This window comes from Oreochromis niloticus, unplaced genomic scaffold, assembly GCF_001858045.2.
Source record: "Oreochromis niloticus isolate F11D_XX unplaced genomic scaffold, O_niloticus_UMD_NMBU tig00007296_pilon, whole genome shotgun sequence".
Classification (NCBI taxonomy): Eukaryota; Metazoa; Chordata; class Actinopteri; order Cichliformes; family Cichlidae; genus Oreochromis; species Oreochromis niloticus.
In genome coordinates this window covers 1-21,837 of record NW_020328470.1, presented here as the reverse complement: position 1 = coordinate 21,837, position 21,837 = coordinate 1, and the positions used below count along the sequence as shown (strand labels likewise).

Genomic DNA, 21,837 nt, shown 5'->3' with positions numbered 1-21,837 from the left:
AAACGGCTTCTTCTGTTTTATACAGGAAGATTTAACATCAAGGACTAGCTGACAGTTTCTGTTCACCGAGTCGACACAAAACACAGGGATGTAATTTACAGGTGGATAATTAGGCTGGTTATTCCCTTTTTCATAGCATGTACATGACATATAATGTGAAGATGCTCTGTACATGGCTATACATGCAAAAACTAATCCTTCAGCTTTATATGCAAGCCCCTGTCAGAGGCTGTGGTCCGGTAAAGAGATTAGTACAAAGATGTTCTTTTAGTCAGTGTTACACTTATGCAGCTTCTTATTTACTTGTTTTGGTTGCTAAAACTTTTATTTTCCACTTAGCATGTCGCTAAAACTAAAGCCGCTGACATTTGTAATATTTGCAACTACCAGTGTTCCAGCCTGTGCAATGAAAATCATCGAAGCTTTGCTGACAGCGACAGTAGAAACCTGGCATTTCTGTCTCTGCATCCTTTTGTGTGGCAGCCTGCCCTGTGAAATTACTACACTCTATATGTACAACGGTTTGTACTATTTACAGCGCGTGTGGAGAGCCACCTTCAGCTATACTGCGTATTAGACAAGCATCACCACTATACAAGAACCTCTAGTAGTAAACAATGTAATGTTGTTGTAAACATTCGACTCCTTATTTGATGCAGTGCTCCTCCACTTCCTCAGTGAAGAAACATGAAGCTGCAGAGTTGATGGTTTGAATGAGAGACTAAAGGAAAACAAAGGTATTTTTCCTTCAATGCTCACAGGTTTGTGATCCGTCTCAGTGGTCTGATCCTGGAAGTGAGCTCCTCAACCCAAAATAAACACACCTGGCTTTAAAGTGAATAAAGCAGCATCCTCTGACTGACCTGACCTTCTTTTCACCTCTGAATCTCCCGTCACAGTCATCTCTGTCACTCTCCGTCTGCTCCCCGTTAACTATCCGCAGTAACCTTTCGTTTTCACGCTCACCCTCCAAAAGTTATTATATACTTCCTCTTAACCCTCATCTTCCAAGTAACAATGAATGTGTTTAAAATGCGCTGTTTACACATGCTTAAATGTAGTGTTTGTGAACATGTATCTGAAGCCCTATTAACCAGATGAATCTTACACTTGTTTTGTGTTAAACCGTGGACTAATGGACTGAGATCACGATTTTGTGTGTGTGCTGTGCAAAATTCTTCTGGACATTCTTCATCTCCTCTTTAAAGCCGTTGATGTGACAGTAGGCCTCTAGGCTGGGAAGAGGATGTAGAGGAACCACAGACCCAGGAACAGGAGGGTGGTCAGGAGCGGGACACTTTCGGGCCGCAAGCTCTCCGCCGATGGAGGCCGGCGTCTGAACAATAGCACGGACATGCAGTAGAACGTAAGATGGTGAAGAGCGTGACGGAGAACGCCAGTGATCCAGGATCCACCCGGAACTCCTTTCCTTTAATTCTCCAGTACACGGCGGCACTGACCATGCCACTCCGATCCCCAGGAACACGTTGACTGCGTTGCTGCCAGTGACATTTCCAACCGATGCGTCGGCATGCTGGTCTTGTATGGCAGCACTTTGCTAGCAAGGTGTCTGGAGAAGGAAAGGTGGAAAATGTGAGTCACACACCTTCACACCCCAGAAATTTTTTAAATAGAAAGCAATTAGATGATTCCAAAGAGACAACAATGACCAAAAGATACAAAAAACAACTGCAAAGGTACAAATGATTGACAGAAAGTCAAAGCAACTACAGAGAGATCCAAAATTACTTTAAAGAGGCGCAAAGCTTGTGTCCAGTAAGATGACTGAAATGATGAAATGATTCAGAGACACAAAAATGACAAAAAGTGACTAAAACAATTAAAAAGATGCAAATGACAAAGAGACATAAATGGCCAGAAGAGCAACAAAACACCTACAAATCACACAAAAGATACAAATAGATGATTATAACAGATGCAAAATGATGCAAATGACTGAAGGACACAAAACAACTACAAAGTTACAAAGTGACACTACATGCACTCATAAATCTGGTATTCTCCCATAATCCATCCAATACTCAAACAATCAAATCATCCACGCTCCTTTCTGCCTTTTCTTGCTCTCACACAGTGAAACGGGACATTTACTCACCTGGAATGGAAGTTCCCAGCGCCACAAACACCACGGCGGTCACAGTGTCCCGCAGCCCCACGGTGCAGCCGAAATGCGATGCCAAATCCCGATGATGGCGGTGAGGAGCCCGATGGCGCTGATGGACACGAAGAAGCAGGCCCAGCCGTTCCAGTACTCTGTTGGCGGGACGCAGGCAAACAGAACCTTCCAGAAGACGGTGAGGAAATGCATGACGTAGTCGTAACAAGATGGAAGGCGCTCCTCACGACCTTCCTCCTCGTCATCATCGCCATCACCTGGAGGAGCCAAACACACAGTGATATTTTTTACAAGTTACAAACAGCACGGAGGTCATACTACTCAGAGTACTCAGGGGTTTGGACACAGTAGTGACCTGGGTTTGAACCGTCACGAGGAAGGACTTTTTGATTCTGTAGGTGATGTGTGGGATTTATGTCCTGCCAGTTTCATGGCGTGGCAGGATATTAATCCCATAAATGTTCTGTTGTAGTCGTAGCTCTCTAACCCTGAAGTGACCAAACTATTATAGCACCTTAAAGGACAGAGCGGTCTTTGACTTTTGCACAGGAATACTTTTAAAATCTTTATCATACTTTTACTGGGTCCTTTACCTATTACATATTTCTAAATCATCTCTTACTTCATACAAACCCGATTGTCCTTGTTTTGTGGGGAAAAAATCTTTTATTTAACATAACAAAACACAATGAAATCAAAACCCATCATGGCAAAACACAACATTTTTCATTATCCACTCCATAACAGGGGCTATTCCTGTAAAAGCTATGAAAAGTTGTAATTAATGATATAGGAAACATTTTATAATAAAAATATCACAGCTACACATGGAAATATGCTTCAAGGAATACAGTTAACTGACTGTCTGCAGAGATCTGTTGCTTCCACTAGATGGTGGCCTTCACTTACAAATCTGACCTCCACCGACCTGACCCTTCATGCCTGAAAAAGGCGGCTATTTAAAATATTAGATTTATTATTTTTATTACACTACAGACTAGAAGCATGCTAATATGTTTTACTGATTGGAGGAGCAGTTTACAGCAACATTTGGTGCTTTGTTTTTAGGGATTGAATTACGTCTAATTCAAGCATCTTTTTCTCCTTTAGCATAATTTAGCTGGAATGTTATTACGGTTTTACATTTCAGTTAAATCACACTGTCACACAGAACTCAATGACAGACTGACAGATTGGTGTTTCCATAAGAACAGATGACTATTTTCCTCAATGTGTTTTTTCTATAAAACATTTACAGATCAATGCCTTTGGAAGTGACACAATAAAACAACAACATTACAAGCTAGCATGTTTTTGCGCATATGACATGCTGTAGATGCTGTCTGAATACAATAAGAGGAAACACACTGGGCTACAGGGACCAGGAGAGGTGGGTGTAGGACTAGACAATAATGATGATTAAACACCTCAGCGACCCGGGGCAGTGTTGGGAAGGTTACTTTTAAAATGTATTCCACTACAGAATACTGAATACATGCCCCAAAATGTATTCTGTAACGTATTCCGTTACGTTACTCAATGAGAGTAACGTATTCTGAATACTTTGGAATACTTAATATATTATCATGCTGTTTACAACTACATGAATGTCCTATTGCTGTGATTTATTACTGTTACTGAAGGTACGTAGTACGAAACGTAGTAAAGGGACCTCTGGCTAATACGTCGGGTTCGTGTCGGGCTGGTAGCCGAAAACTAGCTTTACTTTGTTGTCTGGGTCAACTTTGCTTGCGGGAGACAGAGAGAGGCGTTGAAAGGCTGCTCCAACGGAACTTATTTTTTCCGGAGGAAAACAAGAACACAGTGTACAGTTGAGTCTTAATAGCTTACTTACAAATGGGCTCGTCAGGCACTCTTCTTGGCTGCAGTGGTTATTATTATATTTACATGCTTCCAGCTCCCGTTTTTGCTCCGTGACAGCTCGGACTTTTCCTTTCTCTCCCTCCCTCGCTCACAGACACATAACGGGTATGGTAGTCCATTCTCCCTGCAGCACGGACTACACTGCCCATCAGGCTACATTCTTTAGGGCCATGCCTGTAGCATTCTGCCTTTTAGCTTAGCACAACAACAACAACAAAAAAGCGCTCTCTCACCCAGGAAACACGCAGAGAGAGAGCGTCACCCTGTAACCATGGCAACCGTAACGCTGCCGCCTGGAACAACAGAACACAGCTGTCAAACAAACCCAAACAATCCTGACCCGCGACAATATGAAACAGGGAAGTACCGCCGTGTATTCCATTTATTTCAACAAAGTAACTGTATTCTGAATACCACCTTTTTAAACGGTAACTGTAACGGAATACAGTTACTCATATTTTGTATTCTGAATACGTAACGGCGGTACATGTATTCCGTTACTCCCCAACACTGCCCGGGGTAGGGTGTTCCCACAGCTCTGCTGCTACTCTGCTCTCTCTGGCTAAGGGCAACGTCTCTGTGATGAATCAGCTGTTTATGTGCTGTTTGTGTGCAAGAAGAGGAATGAATCTTTTCTTATTTATCTGACTAACTTTTGGGGCGAAGATACAATGTAACAAATGCACACTGAGTACATACTGTGTATAAAAACAGATGTAGCTACCAGGTCTGGAAAATAAAGCCATTCTGAATGAAATTCTTTTAAATCACCAGAAAGGTGGGAACTCTTGAGGTTGCAGAAATGAGACTTGTACATGAGCTCCATCACCTTGCTGATGCATTTATGCTCTTAATTGGTAATTTTAGATGACATAAAAAAAAACATGAAGGTCATTTTGTAGCTTTTGAGGATAGAGGATAAAGCAGGGTATGCTTCATCATGGATTTACAAGTCACCCACGTAGGAAGAGGCAGTGTCCCTTAGATTCTAATTCAGATCCACCCCTCCCTTGGCTGATGATGCCACAACGCTAATCAATTGGTGAAGTCACAGTATATCTTTTATATAAAGTCTGTGACCCTGGTATAAGGTCCCGCCTTGGTGAAATCGCCATTTTACCCACAACAATTGAAAAACTGGGAAAACTCTGACACCTCATTATTAAAACAAAACAAAGAGGGCAGACTTCATGTTGCCTGAGTGATTTTGAGCTCACTGCTTTGAGCATTAAAAGTTGATTGGACATCATTCAGGCCAAAAACTAGTCTGAAACTGTAAAAGTTGGGGTCCAATAATCCACCTAGAATATGATGCACCTTGTTGTACATTTTTTTACTTGAGCTCTGGCTTAATGTGGAGATAGTTAACTTGCCAGTGAACACAGACAGGAAGCTGTATTACAGATGATGGTGCTGAACTCTGAACTGCTGTTTAGCTATAGCTGTGTTAAACATCCCTGTAAGCGGGAGCCCAGGGAGGGAACTTCCCCTCCTATTTATCTTTATTAAATCTTACTGTTACCGACCAGGTTGGTAACCATTTAGCATCTTAATTGGGAGGAGTGATTTTCTGTGTATTGTACCAACAGACTGTAACTTGGCTAAATTCTAGTCTAGACATCAAATGAAAAGTAGTGCATACAAATCTGAGATACCAAAACTGTCTTCCTGAAGAATCTTTAATAAACAGCAGACGATGCAAACAATCAGGTGTCAGTAGCTAACAATGCTATTTGTTCTTGTTACAAATTATGGGATGGGCTGGTGTAACATCAACACCAGTCTGCTGGCTGGGTGAAAGCTCACTCATTCAGCAGCCTCCTTCTATCCTAATCCTGTGCTGACTTATAGCTATACAGACATTAGGCCAGACCAGGGGTCGGCAACCCGCGGCTCCGGAGCCGCATGCGGCTCTTTAGTCCTTATAGTGCGGCTCCGCGTGGTTTGGGAAAATAAATTAGAAGTATTTCGCTGAAGTGTATTTTATTTATGTTAGTTCTTTTAAACTTGTAGTTCTAAATTGGAAGATTATTGTGATATTGAAATATAAATATAAAATTATATTCTATTATTTTTTCCTCGCTCAATATAAGCGTCACACTCGCGGAAGCCGGTATTCCCGCCGAAACACCGTGCATTTATCGAGACTTTCAACCCCGGGTAGGCCAATTATGGATCTTCGGATCCACATTATGTCAGCAGCTGCACCGTGAACTATGTTAAAGACAAACACTGCTCACGCCTCACAGACGACAGATGACAGCTTACAGTCCTGCGTAAACTGACTTCGCACAGCACCGATTAGCAGACGCTGTGCGCAGAGGTTCAGGAGCAGAAGTCCCATTGTAAACATACCACGGCAGACCCGACGATGTTTGCATGAACGCGCTTTTCACACGCGGTTGCTGTACGCATACGGCCGGCTGTAGCTTCGCAGCTCACAGCCCGACACACACCACCAACACAACAGCACAGATAGCGCAGACTTTAAGGCGGCGAGGCGTGATTGCGGGTGCCGCTCAGGTGCGTCCGCCTTCCCTGCAGCGGCGCTGCAGACCACGCCCCCGCCGCACGAATTAACCAGGTAAAATACATATTTAGGCAGAATTTTGCAAATATCTATTTTCAATTTTCAGCAGCATAGAGCTTTTTTTACCAATTATTTTTTAAAAGTCAGGTCAAGGCTCCAAAAGCCCAAAGGAGATATAAGGGAGGCGGCTCACAACAGTTTTTGTTTGCTACATGGATCATTTTAGTTCAGCTGGGTGTCTTTGCTTTTGTTATATTTCTTTAAGAGTTCAAAATGTGTTGATTACATAAATAAAATGTAATTTTCTCTGTAGCACTTCATGGATTTCATAAGCAGCACACCTTAGTTGTTCACACAAAGGTACAAAAACAATATATATACAGTGTTATCTTCATTTTAGATGTCAAAAAGTATTTGCGGCTCCCAGTGTTTTCTTTTGCGTGGAAACCGGGTCCAAGTGGCTCTTTGGGTGTAAAAGGTTGCAGACCCCTGGCGTAGGGTTTCAGAGAGTTTTGTGGCTATAACGTAGCTACAGCGTAGATTACCCGTATAAATCCTCAGGTACATGGAACGTTCTCTGCTCAGTGGTGTTGGATCCTGATCACCCCATGTTTGTGTTTCAGTGGGTGATGGGAGTCAAAGAGGAGATATTGGTCTGTGTGTCTCCACAGTTGTTCTCAAACTAAAGAAGGCGCTTGGACAGGAGACGAAACCTGATGGCCTCCTTCACTTTCATCAACATTTCTTTCAACTTTATATTAAGTTTGTCAGTGAAAAGCTATGAAATGGAAATTCAGCCCTCGGAATCAATCCCAGATTGTTTATCTGCTTTTATTGTGATAATGAGGGAACAGGCCTCACATGGCCATGAAAGTGCATATGGTACTTTTGAGTCCCCCCCCCCCCCCCCACACACACACACACACAAATACCTTTGTCTTTAGAGCTAATAATTAATAAACAATGGTGTGCCACCACCATTATACATTTTTACTTTTTTACCTGAAACAGGTGATCAGTCTGTCGATACAGAGACACAGGCAACCATTCATTCAGCTAATTTAGCGTCACCAGTTAACCTAACGTGCATATGGGGTACTCATGTGCGTACACATGGGAGAGGCCCAGCTCACTGATTCAAATCCAGGACCCTCTTACTGTGAGGCGACCATCACTACTTATTAATCTGCAAAAAGTTTCACTGTATTTATGAGTCGAGACATGAAAAATGTCCTCTAAGTTTCAGATTACAGGTGTTTGATAGCTGGATGACTCGATGAATCACTGACTTTGATTGTTATATTGTTCAGTTATAAAATAATGACTCAGACACGTTGAACCTTGAAAATAAATAAACTATATTTAAATAAGGTCAACTTCACTTGATTAAAGACCTTCGTTTTCTTTCAGGAACACGTTACACCTCATGCCATGATTCAAAACCGAGTTTTTTTCTAAGATTTTTTTTTCTTGCATTTCATAAAGAAACCTTAAATATCATCTTCAGTTAATTTATTACAGTATCGAATAAATGTATATGTCTATCACATGACATTGTAGTAATTTCAGTCAATATTTCCCTACAAAGATTCAGGCAGAGAGAAATTTTCATCATCACAGGAAACGACTTCACAAAGAGACACACTGAAGAGAGCAAGACCTGGGAGGGGAGGAGAGGAGGCTGAACACAAACACAGACACTGAAATATCATACACCAAAAAACAAAAAGATGACCTGGGATGTAGCCTGGACCCAGCACAGCAGGATCTCTTTTCACAGCTTCTACAGAAACAGGTGAGGAGGAGACTGACTCCAGGAATGGCGCTTGTTTGTGTTTCTGCTCAGTCTGTCTGAACCGAGCTGTGGTTGTGCGTGTCACACTTGCTCACTTTATTTCACAAGAAGACTCAGATGTTTTGAAATCCTACTGTGGGGAATCGATCCGACAGAATAACCTACAGGCATCCATCACAGTAGACCATGCTGCTATAACGTACGTACACCGGGCTTCATCATGCATGTGCAGGGGAACACAGGAGGGGAAGCAAACATGGATGCACACTGGGAAGGATCAGGTAAGGAGGGGAGGCTGAAAAGAGCTGGGGGGTGGGGGCATTACATCTAGCTACAGAACAGCGAAGGCCAAAGGCCGACAGTTAGTACAGAAGTTTGTGGAAACATGGAACATTGTCCGGACATTGTAGACAGTTCTGTTTTTGGCTCCTGGGCCACACCGAGGTCACAAATGCACACATTGTGGAGGTGATTCGCTCTGTTCCTGCTGGTGCTGGTCATTACACAAGAGTTCAGCAGACCTCTGCATGTGTGTGTGTGTCATATCTATTGTTGGTCCCACCTGGTGGTTTGAGTGAGTAAACTACTGTTCAGGGGATTGTTTGAACCTCACACACAACAAACCTGCCTCACAGCCACGGCTAATATCTACAAAACTTCAGCTCACAACAGCCTGAGACTGACAATTATACTGGCAATGTTCCACACTGTTTCTTTATGTAACATGCTACTTACACTCAAAGTTCCTCCGTCACAAGGACGACATGAAGAAGTGTACACTGGCGGAGGGTTATGACAAACACTGCGGCAGAAAAAAAGACACGGACTGAGCTCGAACAATGTAAGCTGCAGCGGAACCTTTTCTCGTATTGCACATTGAAACCTAATTGCTCAAATAAACTCCAAACTGTTCTCCTCAAGGACCTGCAGCACATCTTATGCTTAGAGAAATAATCTTCTATAAATAAATAAATATATAAATTATCTACTATACATGAAAAACAAAGACACAAATGAGTTAGCGGACCATCTATTTCAGTAAATTAGATGCTTTAAAGTTTGGTTATGATGCACTACTACACCGTTAAAGGGGAGATTTCTCACTGTGGAAAATATATCAAAGTCTAACCCACTAAATTCAGACACCATGTAGTCTACATACCAGCTTTATACACTGAAACTATCCTAAATGTTGTTTAGAAATACAAAATAATCTACCTTGGCTACATCTGCAAGGAAAAAGATACAAAACTGGATTTTAGAAAGTTTACAAAGTTAGTCAGGGTTAACCAATCAAATCCTTTTCAAATTATCATGTTTAACAACAATAATAAAGAGTTCCACTTGTATAGCACTTATCATCTGTGGGTGAGAGGTTTATAATGCAATGTCCTCAAAGAAATATATTTAATGGGACTGAAATTAGGCAGTTATAATAATAATAATAATAATGATAATAATTAAAGCTTCTAGTCATTATTATTATTATAAGACAATCTTACTGCTGTTTGTTGTGACATTTTTCACACGCTGGCTTTCCTGCTTCATGCATCTCAGTGCTGAACATAGTAGCCCTGAAGTGCCAGCGTGGAAATGTCGAAACGAATTAGAGCGTGTTCGCACACCATCCAGTGTTTTATGGTGTATTTAGCAGCCGGTTTCTTCAGTAGCTTGTGAACATTTGTTCCAAGTCTGCCATGCAATACTGAGCAACACATGCATGCCTTGCAGAGCCATGTTTCCTGCTGTGGCACTATGATGACTGTGCTGCTCCCGTGTAGACATCCTCGTTTCAGGTAGACCCTCTGGTCTTTAATCAGAACCTTCTTTTTTGTTATTACAAACGATGCGCTGGCTTTCCATAAAGAAGGAAAGTAAATTTTTAACATGTTTGGTACATGTGCTCTAAGCAGACATGAATAGACAACATGATGGGTCCACCTGGATCTGGTGTTATCCGAACCAGTGGAAACACGAGACAGTTCTCCCTTCGTATATTGCACAGTAACCACTTATAGAATGATGGAGGAAAAGATAAGCACAACACAGTGTTTTAGTTACGTTAAATAAAGTGCAGCCTGGGCAGTTTGTACAGCAGAAATCTTGAATACTAGATTTTTTACTTGAGCTTCCCTTAAGGCATTCTTTGTTTGCTATCTTAAAGCATTAGTGTGCTGTAGACTACAGTCCTGCAGCCTAATTAATGTGTAGATTATTAGCTTTTTCCTAACAAACGCTGCAGACCGGATGCTGATGATGGCAATCAGCAACTTTAGAGACTTTATTTTTGAGAGTAAACTAACACTGTTGAGTCTTGTTAACCACCCGTACATGTTTGTCTGCCCATGCTGCTGTCACTTAAGATAAAGGAATGGACGAGTCTGCCACTAACAGTAACACAGCGATGGCTGACTGCAGCTCATCAGCCCATCTGACTGCCTCAGACAAAGTTTTTAAATGACACTGCACACATCAGGAGTGTGTGAGCGCATATTTGGTCCTTCAGGAGAGGAAAATGTCCTTTTTGTTCCTCCCGGACCAAACGGCTTCTTCTGTTTATACAGGAAGATTTAACATCAAGGACTAGCTGACAGTTTCTGTTCACCGAGTCGACACAAAAACACAGGGATGTAATTTACAGGTGGATAATTAGGCTGGTTATTCCCTTTTTCATAGCATGTACATGACATATAATGTGAAGATGCTCTGTACATGGCTATACATGCAAAAACTAATCCTTCAGCTTTATATGCAAGCCCCTGTCAGAGGCTGTGGTCCGGTAAAGAGATTAGTACAAAGATGTTCTTTTAGTCAGTGTTACACTTATGCAGCTTCTTATTTACTTGTTTTGGTTGCTAAAACTTTTATTTTCCACTTAGCATGTCGCTAAAACTAAAGCCGCTGACATTTGTAATATTTGCAACTACCAGTGTTCCAGCCTGTGCAATGAAAATCATCGAAGCTTTGCTGACAGCGACAGTAGAAACCTGGCATTTCTGTCTCTGCATCCTTTTGTGTGGCAGCCTGCCCTGTGAAATTACTACACTCTATATGTACAACGGTTTGTACTATTTACAGCGCGTGTGGAGAGCCACCTTCAGCTATACTGCGTATTAGACAAGCATCACCACTATACAAGAACCTCTAGTAGTAAACAAATGTAATGTTGTTGTAAACATTCGACTCCTTATTTGATGCAGTGCTCCTCCACTTCCTCAGTGAAGAAACATGAAGCTGCAGAGTTGATGGTTTGAATGAGAGACTAAAGGAAAACAAAGGTATTTTTCCTTCAATGCTCACAGGTTTGTGATCCGTCTCAGTGGTCTGATCCTGGAAGTGAGCTCCTCAACCCAAAATAAACACACCTGGCTTTAAAGTGAATAAAGCAGCACTCCTCTGACTGACCTGACCTTCTTTTCACCTCTGAATCTCCCGTCACAGTCATTCTCTGTCACTCTCCGTCTGCTCCCCGTTAACTATCCGCAGTAACCTTTCGTTTTCACGCTCTCACCCTCCAAAAATACTTCCTCTTAACCCTCATCTTCCAAGTAACAATGAATGTGTTTAAAATGCGCTGTTTACACATGCTTAAATGTAGTGTTTGTGAACATGTATCTGAAGCCCTATTAACCAGATGAATCTTACACTTGTTTTGTGTTAAACCGTGGACTAAATGGACTGAGAGTCAACGATTTTGTGTGTGCTGCTGTGCAAAATTCTTCTGGAACATTCTTCATCTCCTCTTTAAAAGCCGTTGATGTGACAGTAGGCCTCTAGGCTGGAGAAGAGGATGTAGAGGAACCACAGACCAGGAACAGGAGGGTGGTCAGGAGGCGGGACACTTTCGGGCCGCCAAGCTCTCCGCCGATGGAGGGCCGGCGTCTGAACAATAGCACGGACATGCAGATGAACGTGAAGATGGTGAAGAGCGTGACGGAGAACGCCAGTGATCCAGGATCCACCCGGAACTCCTTTCCTTTAATTCTCCAGTACACGGCGGCCACTGACCATGCCACTCCGATCCCCAGGAACACGTTGACTGCGTTGCTGCCAGTGACATTTCCAACCGATGCGTCGGCATGCTGGTCTTGTATGGCAGCCACTTTGCTAGCAAAGGTGTCTGGAGAAGGAAAAGGTGGAAAATGTGAGTCACACACCTTCACACCCCAGAAATTTTTAAATAGAAAGCAATTAGATGATTCCAAAGAGACAAACAATGACCAAAAAGATACAAAAAACAACTGCAAAGGTACAAAATGATTGACAGAAAGTCAAAGCAACTACAGAGAGATCCAAAATTACTTTAAAGAGGCGCAAAGCTTGTGTCCAGTAAGATGACTGAAAATGATTGAAATGATTCAGAGACACAAAAATGACAAAAAAGTGACTAAAAACAATTAAAAAGATGCAAAATGACAAAGAGACATAAAATGGCCAGAAAGAGCAACAAACCACCTACAAAATCACACAAAAGATACAAATAGATGATTATAAACAGATGCAAAATGATGCAAAATGACTGAAGGACACAAAACAACTACAAAGTTACAAAGTGACACTACATGCACTCATAAATCTGGGTATTCTCCCATAATCCATCCAATACTCAAAACAATCAAATCATCCACGCTCCTTTCTGCCTTTTCTTGCTCTCACACAGTGAAACGGGACATTTACTCACCTGGAATGGAAGTTCCCAGCGCCACAAACACCACGGCGGTCACAGTGTCCCGCAGCCCCACGGTGCAGCCGAAATGCGATGCCAAATCCCCGATGATGGCGGTGAGGAGCCCGATGGCGCTGATGGACACGAAGAAGCAGGCCCAGCCGTTCCAGTACTCTGTTGGCGGGACGCAGGCAAACAGAACCTTCCAGAAGACGGTGAGGAAATGCATGACGTAGTCGTAACAAGATGGAAGGCGCTCCTCACGACCTTCCTCCTCGTCATCATCGCCATCACCTGGAGGAGCCAAACACACAGTGATATTTTTTACAAGTTACAAACAGCACGGAGGTCATACTACTCAGAGTACTCAGGGGTTTGGACACAGTAGTGACCTGGGTTTGAACCGTCACGAGGAAGGACTTTTTGATTCTGTAGGTGATGTGTGGGATTTATGTCCTGCCAGTTTCATGGCGTGGCAGGATATTAATCCCATAAATGTTCTGTTGTAGTCGTAGCTCTCTAACCCTGAAGTGACCAAACTATTATAGCACCTTAAAGGACAGAGCGGTCTTTGACTTTTGCACAGGAATACTTTTAAAAATCTTTATCATACTTTTACTGGGTCCTTTACCTATTACATATTTCTAAATCATCTCTTACTTCATACAAACCCGATTGTCCTTGTTTTGTGGGAAAAAAAATCTTTTATTTAACATAACAAAACACAATGAAATCAAAACCCATCATGGCAAAAACACAACATTTTCATTATCCACTCCATAACAGGGGCTAATTCCTGTAAAAAGCTATGAAAAGTTGTAATTAATGATATAGGAAACATTTTTATAATAAAAATATCACAGCTACACATGGAAATATGCTTCAAGGAATACAGTTAACTGACTGTCTGCAGAGATCTGTTGCTTCCACTAGATGGTGGCCTTCACTTACAAATCTGACCTCCACCGACCTGACCCTTCATGCCTGAAAAAGGCGGCTATTTAAAATATTAGATTTATTATTTTTATTACACTACAGACTAGAAGCATGCTAATATGTTTTACTGATTGGAGGAGCAGTTTACAGCAACATTTGGTGCTTTGTTTTTAGGGATTGAATTACGTCTAATTCAAGCATCTTTTTCTCCTTTAGCATAATTTAGCTGGAATGTTATTACGGTTTTACATTTCAGTTAAATCACACTGTCACACAGAACTCAATGACAGACTGACAGATTGGTGTTTCCATAAGAACAGATGACTATTTTCCTCAATGTGTTTTTTCTATAAAACATTTACAGATCAATGCCTTTGGAAGTGACACAATAAAACAACAACATTACAAGCTAGCATGTTTTTGCGCATATGACATGCTGTAGATGCTGTCTGAATACAATAAGAGGAAACACACTGGGCTACAGGGACCAGGAGAGGTGGGTGTAGGACTAGACAATAATGATGATTAAACACCTCAGCGACCCGGGTAGGGTGTTCCCACAGCTCTGCTGCTACTCTGCTCTCTCTGGCTAAGGGCAACGTCTCTGTGATGAATCAGCTGTTTATGTGCTGTTTGTGTGCAAGAAGAGGAATGAATCTTTTCTTATTTATCTGACTAACTTTTGGGGCGAAGATACAATGTAACAAATGCACACTGAGTACATACTGTGTATAAAAACAGATGTAGCTACCAGGTCTGGAAAATAAAGCCATTCTGAATGAAATTCTTTTAAATCACCAGAAAGGTGGGAACTCTTGAGGTTGCAGAAATGAGACTTGTACATGAGCTCCATCACCTTGCTGATGCATTTATGCTCTTAATTGGTAATTTTAGATGACATAAAAAAAAAACATGAAGGTCATTTTGTAGCTTTTGAGGATAGAGGATAAAGCAGGGTATGCTTCATCATGGGATTTACAAGTCACCCACGTAGGAAGAGGCAGTGTCCCTTAGATTCTAATTCAGATCCACCCCTCCCTTGGCTGATGATGCCACAACGCTAATCAATTGGTGAAGTCACAGTATATCTTTTATATAAAGTCTGTGACCCTGGTATAAGGTCCCGCCTTGGTGAAATCGCCATTTTACCCACAACAATTGAAAAACTGGGAAAACTCTGACACCTCATTATTAAAACAAAACAAAGAGGGCAGACTTCATGTTGCCTGAGTGATTTTGAGCTCACTGCTTTGAGCATTAAAAGTTGATTGGACATCATTCAGGCCAAAAACTAGTCTGAAACTGTAAAAGTTGGGGTCCAATAATCCACCTAGAATATGATGCACCTTGTTGTACATTTTTTTACTTGAGCTCTGGCTTAATGTGGAGATAGTTAACTTGCCAGTGAACACAGACAGGAAGCTGTATTACAGATGATGGTGCTGAACTCTGAACTGCTGTTTAGCTATAGCTGTGTTAAACATCCCTGTAAGCGGGAGCCCAGGGAGGGAACTTCCCCTCCTATTTATCTTTATTAAATCTTACTGTTACCGACCAGGTTGGTAACCATTTAGCATCTTAATTGGGAGGAGTGATTTTCTGTGTATTGTACCAACAGACTGTAACTTGGCTAAATTCTAGTCTAGACATCAAATGAAAAGTAGTGCATACAAATCTGAGATACCAAAACTGTCTTCCTGAAGAATCTTTAATAAACAGCAGACGATGCAAACAATCAGGTGTCAGTAGCTAACAATGCTATTTGTTCTTGTTACAAATTATGGGATGGGCTGGTGTAACATCAACACCAGTCTGCTGGCTGGGTGAAAGCTCACTCATTCAGCAGCCTCCTTCTATCCTAATCCTGTGCTGACTTATAGCTATACAGACATTAGGCCAGACCAGGGGTCGGCAACCCGCGGCTCCGGAGCCGCATGCGGCTCTTTAGTCCTTATAGTGCGGCTCCGCGTGGTTTGGGAAAATAAATTAGAAGTATTTCGCTGAAGTGTATTTTATTTATGTTAGTTCTTTTAAACTTGTAGTTCTAAATTGGAAGATTATTGTGATATTGAAATATAAATATAAAATTATATTCTATTATTTTTTCCTCGCTCAATATAAGCGTCACACTCGCGGAAGCCGGTATTCCGCCGAAACACCGTGCATTTATCGAGACTTTCAACCCCGGGTAGGCCAATTATGGATCTTCGGATCCACATTATGTCAGCAGCTGCACCGTGAACTATGTTAAAGACAAACACTGCTCACGCCTCACAGACGACAGATGACAGCTTACAGTCCTGCGTAAACTGACTTCGCACAGCACCGATTAGCAGACGCTGTGCGCAGAGGTTCAGGAGCAGAAGTCCCATTGTAAACATACCACGGCAGACCCGACGATGTTTGCATGAACGCGCTTTTCACACGCGGTTGCTGTACGCATACGGCCGGCTGTAGCTTCGCAGCTCACAGCCCGACACACACCACCAACACAACAGCACAGATAGCGCAGACTTTAAGGCGGCGAGGCGTGATTGCGGGTGCCGCTCAGGTGCGTCCGCCTTCCCTGCAGCGGCGCTGCAGACCACGCCCCCGCCGCACGAATTAACCAGGTAAAATACATATTAGGCAGAATTTTGCAAATATCTATTTTCAATTTTTCAGCAGCATAGAGCTTTTTTTACCAATTATTTTTAAAAGTCAGGTCAAGGCTCCAAAAGCCCAAAGGAGATATAAGGGAGGCGGCTCACAACAGTTTTTGTTTGCTACATGGATCATTTAGTTCAGCTGGGTGTCTTTGCTTTTGTTATATTTCTTTAAGAGTTCAAAATGTGTTGATTACATAAATAAAATGTAATTTTCTCTGTAGCACTTCATGGATTTCATAAGCAGCACACCTTAGTTGTTCACACAAAGGTACAAAAAACAATATATATACAGTGTTATCTTCATTTTAGATGTCAAAAAGTATTTGCGGCTCCCAGTGTTTTCTTTTGCGTGGAAACCGGGTCCAAGTGGCTCTTTGGGTGTAAAAGGTTGCAGACCCCTGGCGTAGGGTTTCAGAGAGTTTTGTGGCTATAACGTAGCTACAGCGTAGATTACCCGTATAAATCCTCAGGTACATGGAACGTTCTCTGCTCAGTGGTGTTGGATCCTGATCACCCCATGTTTGTGTTTCAGTGGGTGATGGGAGTCAAAGAGGAGATATTGGTCTGTGTGTCTCCACAGTTGTTCTCAAACTAAAGAAGGCGCTTGGACAGGAGACGAAACCTGATGGCCTCCTTCACTTCATCAACATTTCTTTCAACTTTATATTAAGTTTGTCAGTGAAAAGCTATGAAATGGAAATTCAGCCCTCGGAATCAATCCCAGATTGTTTATCTGCTTTATTGTGATAATGAGGGAACAGGCCTCACATGGCCATGAAAGTGCATATGGTACTTTTGAGTCCCCCCCCCCCCCCCCCCACACACACACACACACACACACAAATACCTTTGTCTTTAGAGCTAATAATTAATAAACAATGGTGTGCCACCACCATTATACATTTTTTACCTTTTTTTTACCTGAAACAGGTGATTAGTCTGTCGATACAGACACACAGGCAACCATTCATTCAGCTAATTTAGCGTCACCAGTTAACCTAACGTGCATATGGGTACTCATGTGAAATAATAATTGCTAGAAATACGACGATTTGCTTTTCTGTATTATAAAATTTAAAAAGCTCACTGGAAGCTACTCTACCCCTATCTTTTCGTTGCATTCGAGATTCTTAATTGTCTGGGATTGTTGTTAAACTTAATGTCGGTTACAGTTTTATTTTGGAAAAGGTATACCGGAAGGTGAGTCGTGCTCTTATTTTTCTGACACCGGATGGATGTTGAGGAAGAAGGTGGTTTTCTAAAAACATTAAAAGAAGTACCGAAAGAAAGTCTCCGAAGTGCGTTGCCTTAAGCCTGACACACGTGCATAAAAATATGTTATAGATAAATATTTTAGAAGCTGTTTTCTCATGAGCTTATTAGGAAATATGTCTTACTCTACATTTGGGAGAACATTAGAAAATAACTTGAATCACAAGAGACCTTTCCAGACATTTAATTCAGTCTCAAAGTCCCGGACAGATTCTAAATCAGTTCATTTGTTTGAGGGAAGGGCAGAGGAAGGTGCTTAGACTGCCTCGGGGTGATTTTTCTGGAACATTCGTTATCATTGACTTTGCTCCGAGATTTAGAGTTTACACAGACACGATTACATAACCTGGCATTCACGCTATGACCACACCACTTAAGTATGATTTGAACAGTGAGGCTTGTACGAACGTGTTTTATTATTGTAGTCATTTTGACCAAAAAAGTTCTCACATTAAAAAAAATGTGATTAACACACTTTGTCAGAAAAAACAAAGTTCATCCTAAACAAATTTCTCTAGAAACTATGAGGAAATAAAACTAAAAGGACACACCCTATATTAATATACGCCCTGGTTTTATGGCTTCGAGATATCCATTTTCTTATAAAATCTTGGCAAGAAAATGAGCAGGTTTTACAAGTCTTTTTGTAAACTGTGAGATTTAATGATGTTGTGTACTGTTAAAAAAAGTGGTTGAAACAATGTAAAACACTGAGCGAGGCCATTGTGTGTGATATTTGTTTCGAATTCAATTCAGCTGCTAAAGAAAATTGCTAAAGTTTCTATAACCAAGAGTCTTTGACTGGATACTGAAATGAGCTCCTTTGTGGTTAAGTATAAACTAACAGATCTTTGTAATATTTGTCTGAATTATTGGTCAGACATAACCTCTGCAGACTACAAGTTGTATAGTGGGAATAAATATTTCACAACCACAGTTTGCTGCTGTTCAGTCAAGGTTGTTTGAAGATAGATCAACCTGCGCTTCAGATCTAGTGCAAAAAAGACAACACAAAGCGGAGCCGCCGAAGTGTGAAAATGTTTCACTCAGTACAGTGCGCTCCAGCTGTGAGGCTCCAGCTGCTGTTATGCAGCTGATGAATTGGTAATTGTGCACTGACTGGTCCTGGTATTCTCCTAACCCCAAAGCTGTTGCTGCTGAGAAAAATGTAATTACACAGCTGAGAAGCAATGTACCTCCCCACTCTGCTTTTCTGATTTCACAGTAGTCCCAGTATCTCCCAGTCATTCTCACACATCTCCATAATGATGTTGGTGGTACAGACCACTGTTTTATCTACTCAGATAATCACTATCAGACACGTAGTAGTAAACAAAATCAAACATCAACATTTTTATGTATTTCAAGATTTTTATTAATTGTATTGTAATGGCTGATGGATGGTGAGAATTTGCAATATAACTGTTGTTGTGAATTTTTTCACAACAACAGTTATATTTTCACAACAACAGTTGTGAATATTTTCACAACTGTTGTTGTGAAAAAAAACCCCCCCAACAATCAAATGATCCCCTATGGCAGCACATGGCGACAGTGGGAAGGAAAAACTCCTTTGAACAGGAAGAAACCTCCAGCAGATCCAGGCTCAGGGAGGGCGGCTATCTGCTGCAACCGGTTAGGGTGTGTTTTTATATTTTACTGCTGTTAATATTTCCATGTCTGTAATAAGCGTGATAAGCAAGGTGCAAGAACCCTGTCTTAATTTGTAATAATGGGGGCACACGTGTTTTCTTGGTTTAATAGGAAGAGGAGGCGGGGGTGGGAGTAAATTTTATTTGTGTTTATGTCCCACGTCTCTAATAAGCGTGGTGCGTAAAGTGCAACAACCTTGTATTGGTTTTTAATAATGGGGGCACGCTGTGTTTTTCTGTGGTTTCTCAGACAGGGGGGGGGTGTGGGAATGAGTTTTTAGCATAGCTGGCGAGTCTTTCGCTACAGAACAAGCCTGTTTGTTTATTAATTGTTGGCAGCCGAACTCGTCCGTTTTAGGTTGTGTTTTCTGAGCTGCTGCGTTGCTGACAACGGAAGAAACGAACCCGACCAGTACAAGTTCAGGAATGCTCTTTGCTTTGGTTGAAAGTCATCTGAACCTTCCTTTTCTAAAACCACACTATGTTTCTTCCCCTCTGTTCTGTCTAAACTGGATGTTTTTACGAGCGGCTTTGAGAAGTTCCAGCTCCATATCGCGAAACGGCGTTCGTTCTCGGTGGCCTGACGTCGTTGCTTTAACAAATGCTGTGTTTCAATTTCTTCTCAAGTTCAGCCAAAGCACGTTTTCTTTGACTGTCTCGTTATTATATTGGCAAAGTTCAATGCATTTTTCACGCCTTTTTGCGCTCTTCCATATGCTTTGCCATAATATCACGTCAGCCTTCCTGCCGGCCTCTCTCCACTCCCGACTTTCCCTTTGTCCTCCTGCATTATCTCTTTCTTTAGCCTGATTGCGTCCTCCCAGCTGTTGTGGAGTGAACTTTAAACCTGGCTTTTCTTAGAATATCGTTGTGCTGATTATTTTGAATTAATATGTCGGATATTCATTCCCTCTCTAATTTTTAGTTCTTTCTCTTTTGAGCTCTGAATTTTTTAAGCTCTGCCAGTACCTTGTTTGGCATTTGAACTGAGGACGTTTGGAGGGCCTTGTTGAAGTTTGGACCATGGCGATCATTAGCTCTAGCATAAATGTGAGACATATTTAATAAAGGTTGACTTTCACTGGTATTTTAGACTTTCAGCGGTATTTTAGACGGAACAACTTTGTAGTTCACTTGTGTAGAGAGTATAGCGTCGCTAAGGCTCTATTTAAGCCCTTGGTTTGGAAGCTCCTTTGAAGTTCCTTTATTGTGACGTTGCAAAGGCCTTTGAGCTGAGCGTAAGCCCGCCCCTTGTGCTGTTAATTAGCAGCAGGTGCAACGTCTCTGTTCACACCAAACGCCATAGGCTGTATCCAATGTTCCCTCTAAGCTGCGCAGTGCGCTGGCACGGTCTCTGCGCACAGAAAATCTGCGTTGCGCACAAAGAAAAAATCTAACTTGAATTGAAATTAAAAGCGTTATTTTTCAGTCATACGTCGTTGTTATTCCTGCTAGCAGTATAGTTTTGTTTCCGTTGCAAATAAATAAATACATACATAATAAATTTCATCCCTCCCCAAACACCCCCAACACTGAACTAACAACTGAACCTTATAGAGTCCAGTGCTAAATACCCTAATGAGTGTAAAACCAACACACTGTCTTCAACACCTTTCCAGTTTTCACGCATTAAAGCTACTCTCTTGAGCAGGAGAATGACTTTGTTTTAGTTACAAAGAGGCATATCAGGGGTACTTCCAAAGTAGGAACATGTGCTCTAAAACTAAGTACTGTAAAAAAACAAAAAAACAAACAACTACTGATATATACAAGTCAAATCTAATATAATTGCTAGAAATACGACGATTTGCTTTTTCTGTATTATAAAATTTAAAAAAACTCACTGGAAGCTACTGTTACGACCCGTCTAGGGCCAGGCAATAACATGAACGAGGCACTCGCTCCCCCCAAGACCCAAGCAGCCACAGGAAACAAATCCGTTCGTTATATTGTGATTTATTTACAAGGTGGAAGAAAGAAGAGGAACAACAGAACGGGAGTGTCAACACTTCAGGGCGAGCCAAGGCCAAAATAATAAACAAAACAAATCTACACAAATCCCGCACCCCTGACCTTACAAATAAAGTCAAAAATAAAGACAGAGTCTGACCTCCTTAACTAATTCAAAACAGGAGAAAACGGGTGATCAAAGAACGGCAGCTCACCCTACCCACTCCACTTCCAAACTTTTCAGACAACACTGCAGCCAACGACTGCCACAGGTACACTGCTGGGTGCTGAGGGAAACGCGAGGACCTCTCCAGCCGTAGCACTCCAGCCTCCTTTTAATGGCGGGTCCTCCAGCTGAACCAGTCGC

At 41.7% G+C, this 21,837-nt stretch overlaps 2 pseudogenes; both read right to left on the bottom strand.

Moving 5' to 3' along the window:
• Window positions 1-1,132: 1,132 nt before the first annotated feature.
• LOC112845409 (sodium/calcium exchanger 1 pseudogene) lies at window positions 1,133-2,428 on the bottom strand (annotated as a pseudogene).
• An 8,890-nt stretch (window positions 2,429-11,318) lies between these two features.
• Window positions 11,319-13,340, bottom strand: LOC109198485 (sodium/calcium exchanger 2-like; annotated as a pseudogene).
• Between the last annotated feature and the right edge of the window lie 8,497 nt (window positions 13,341-21,837).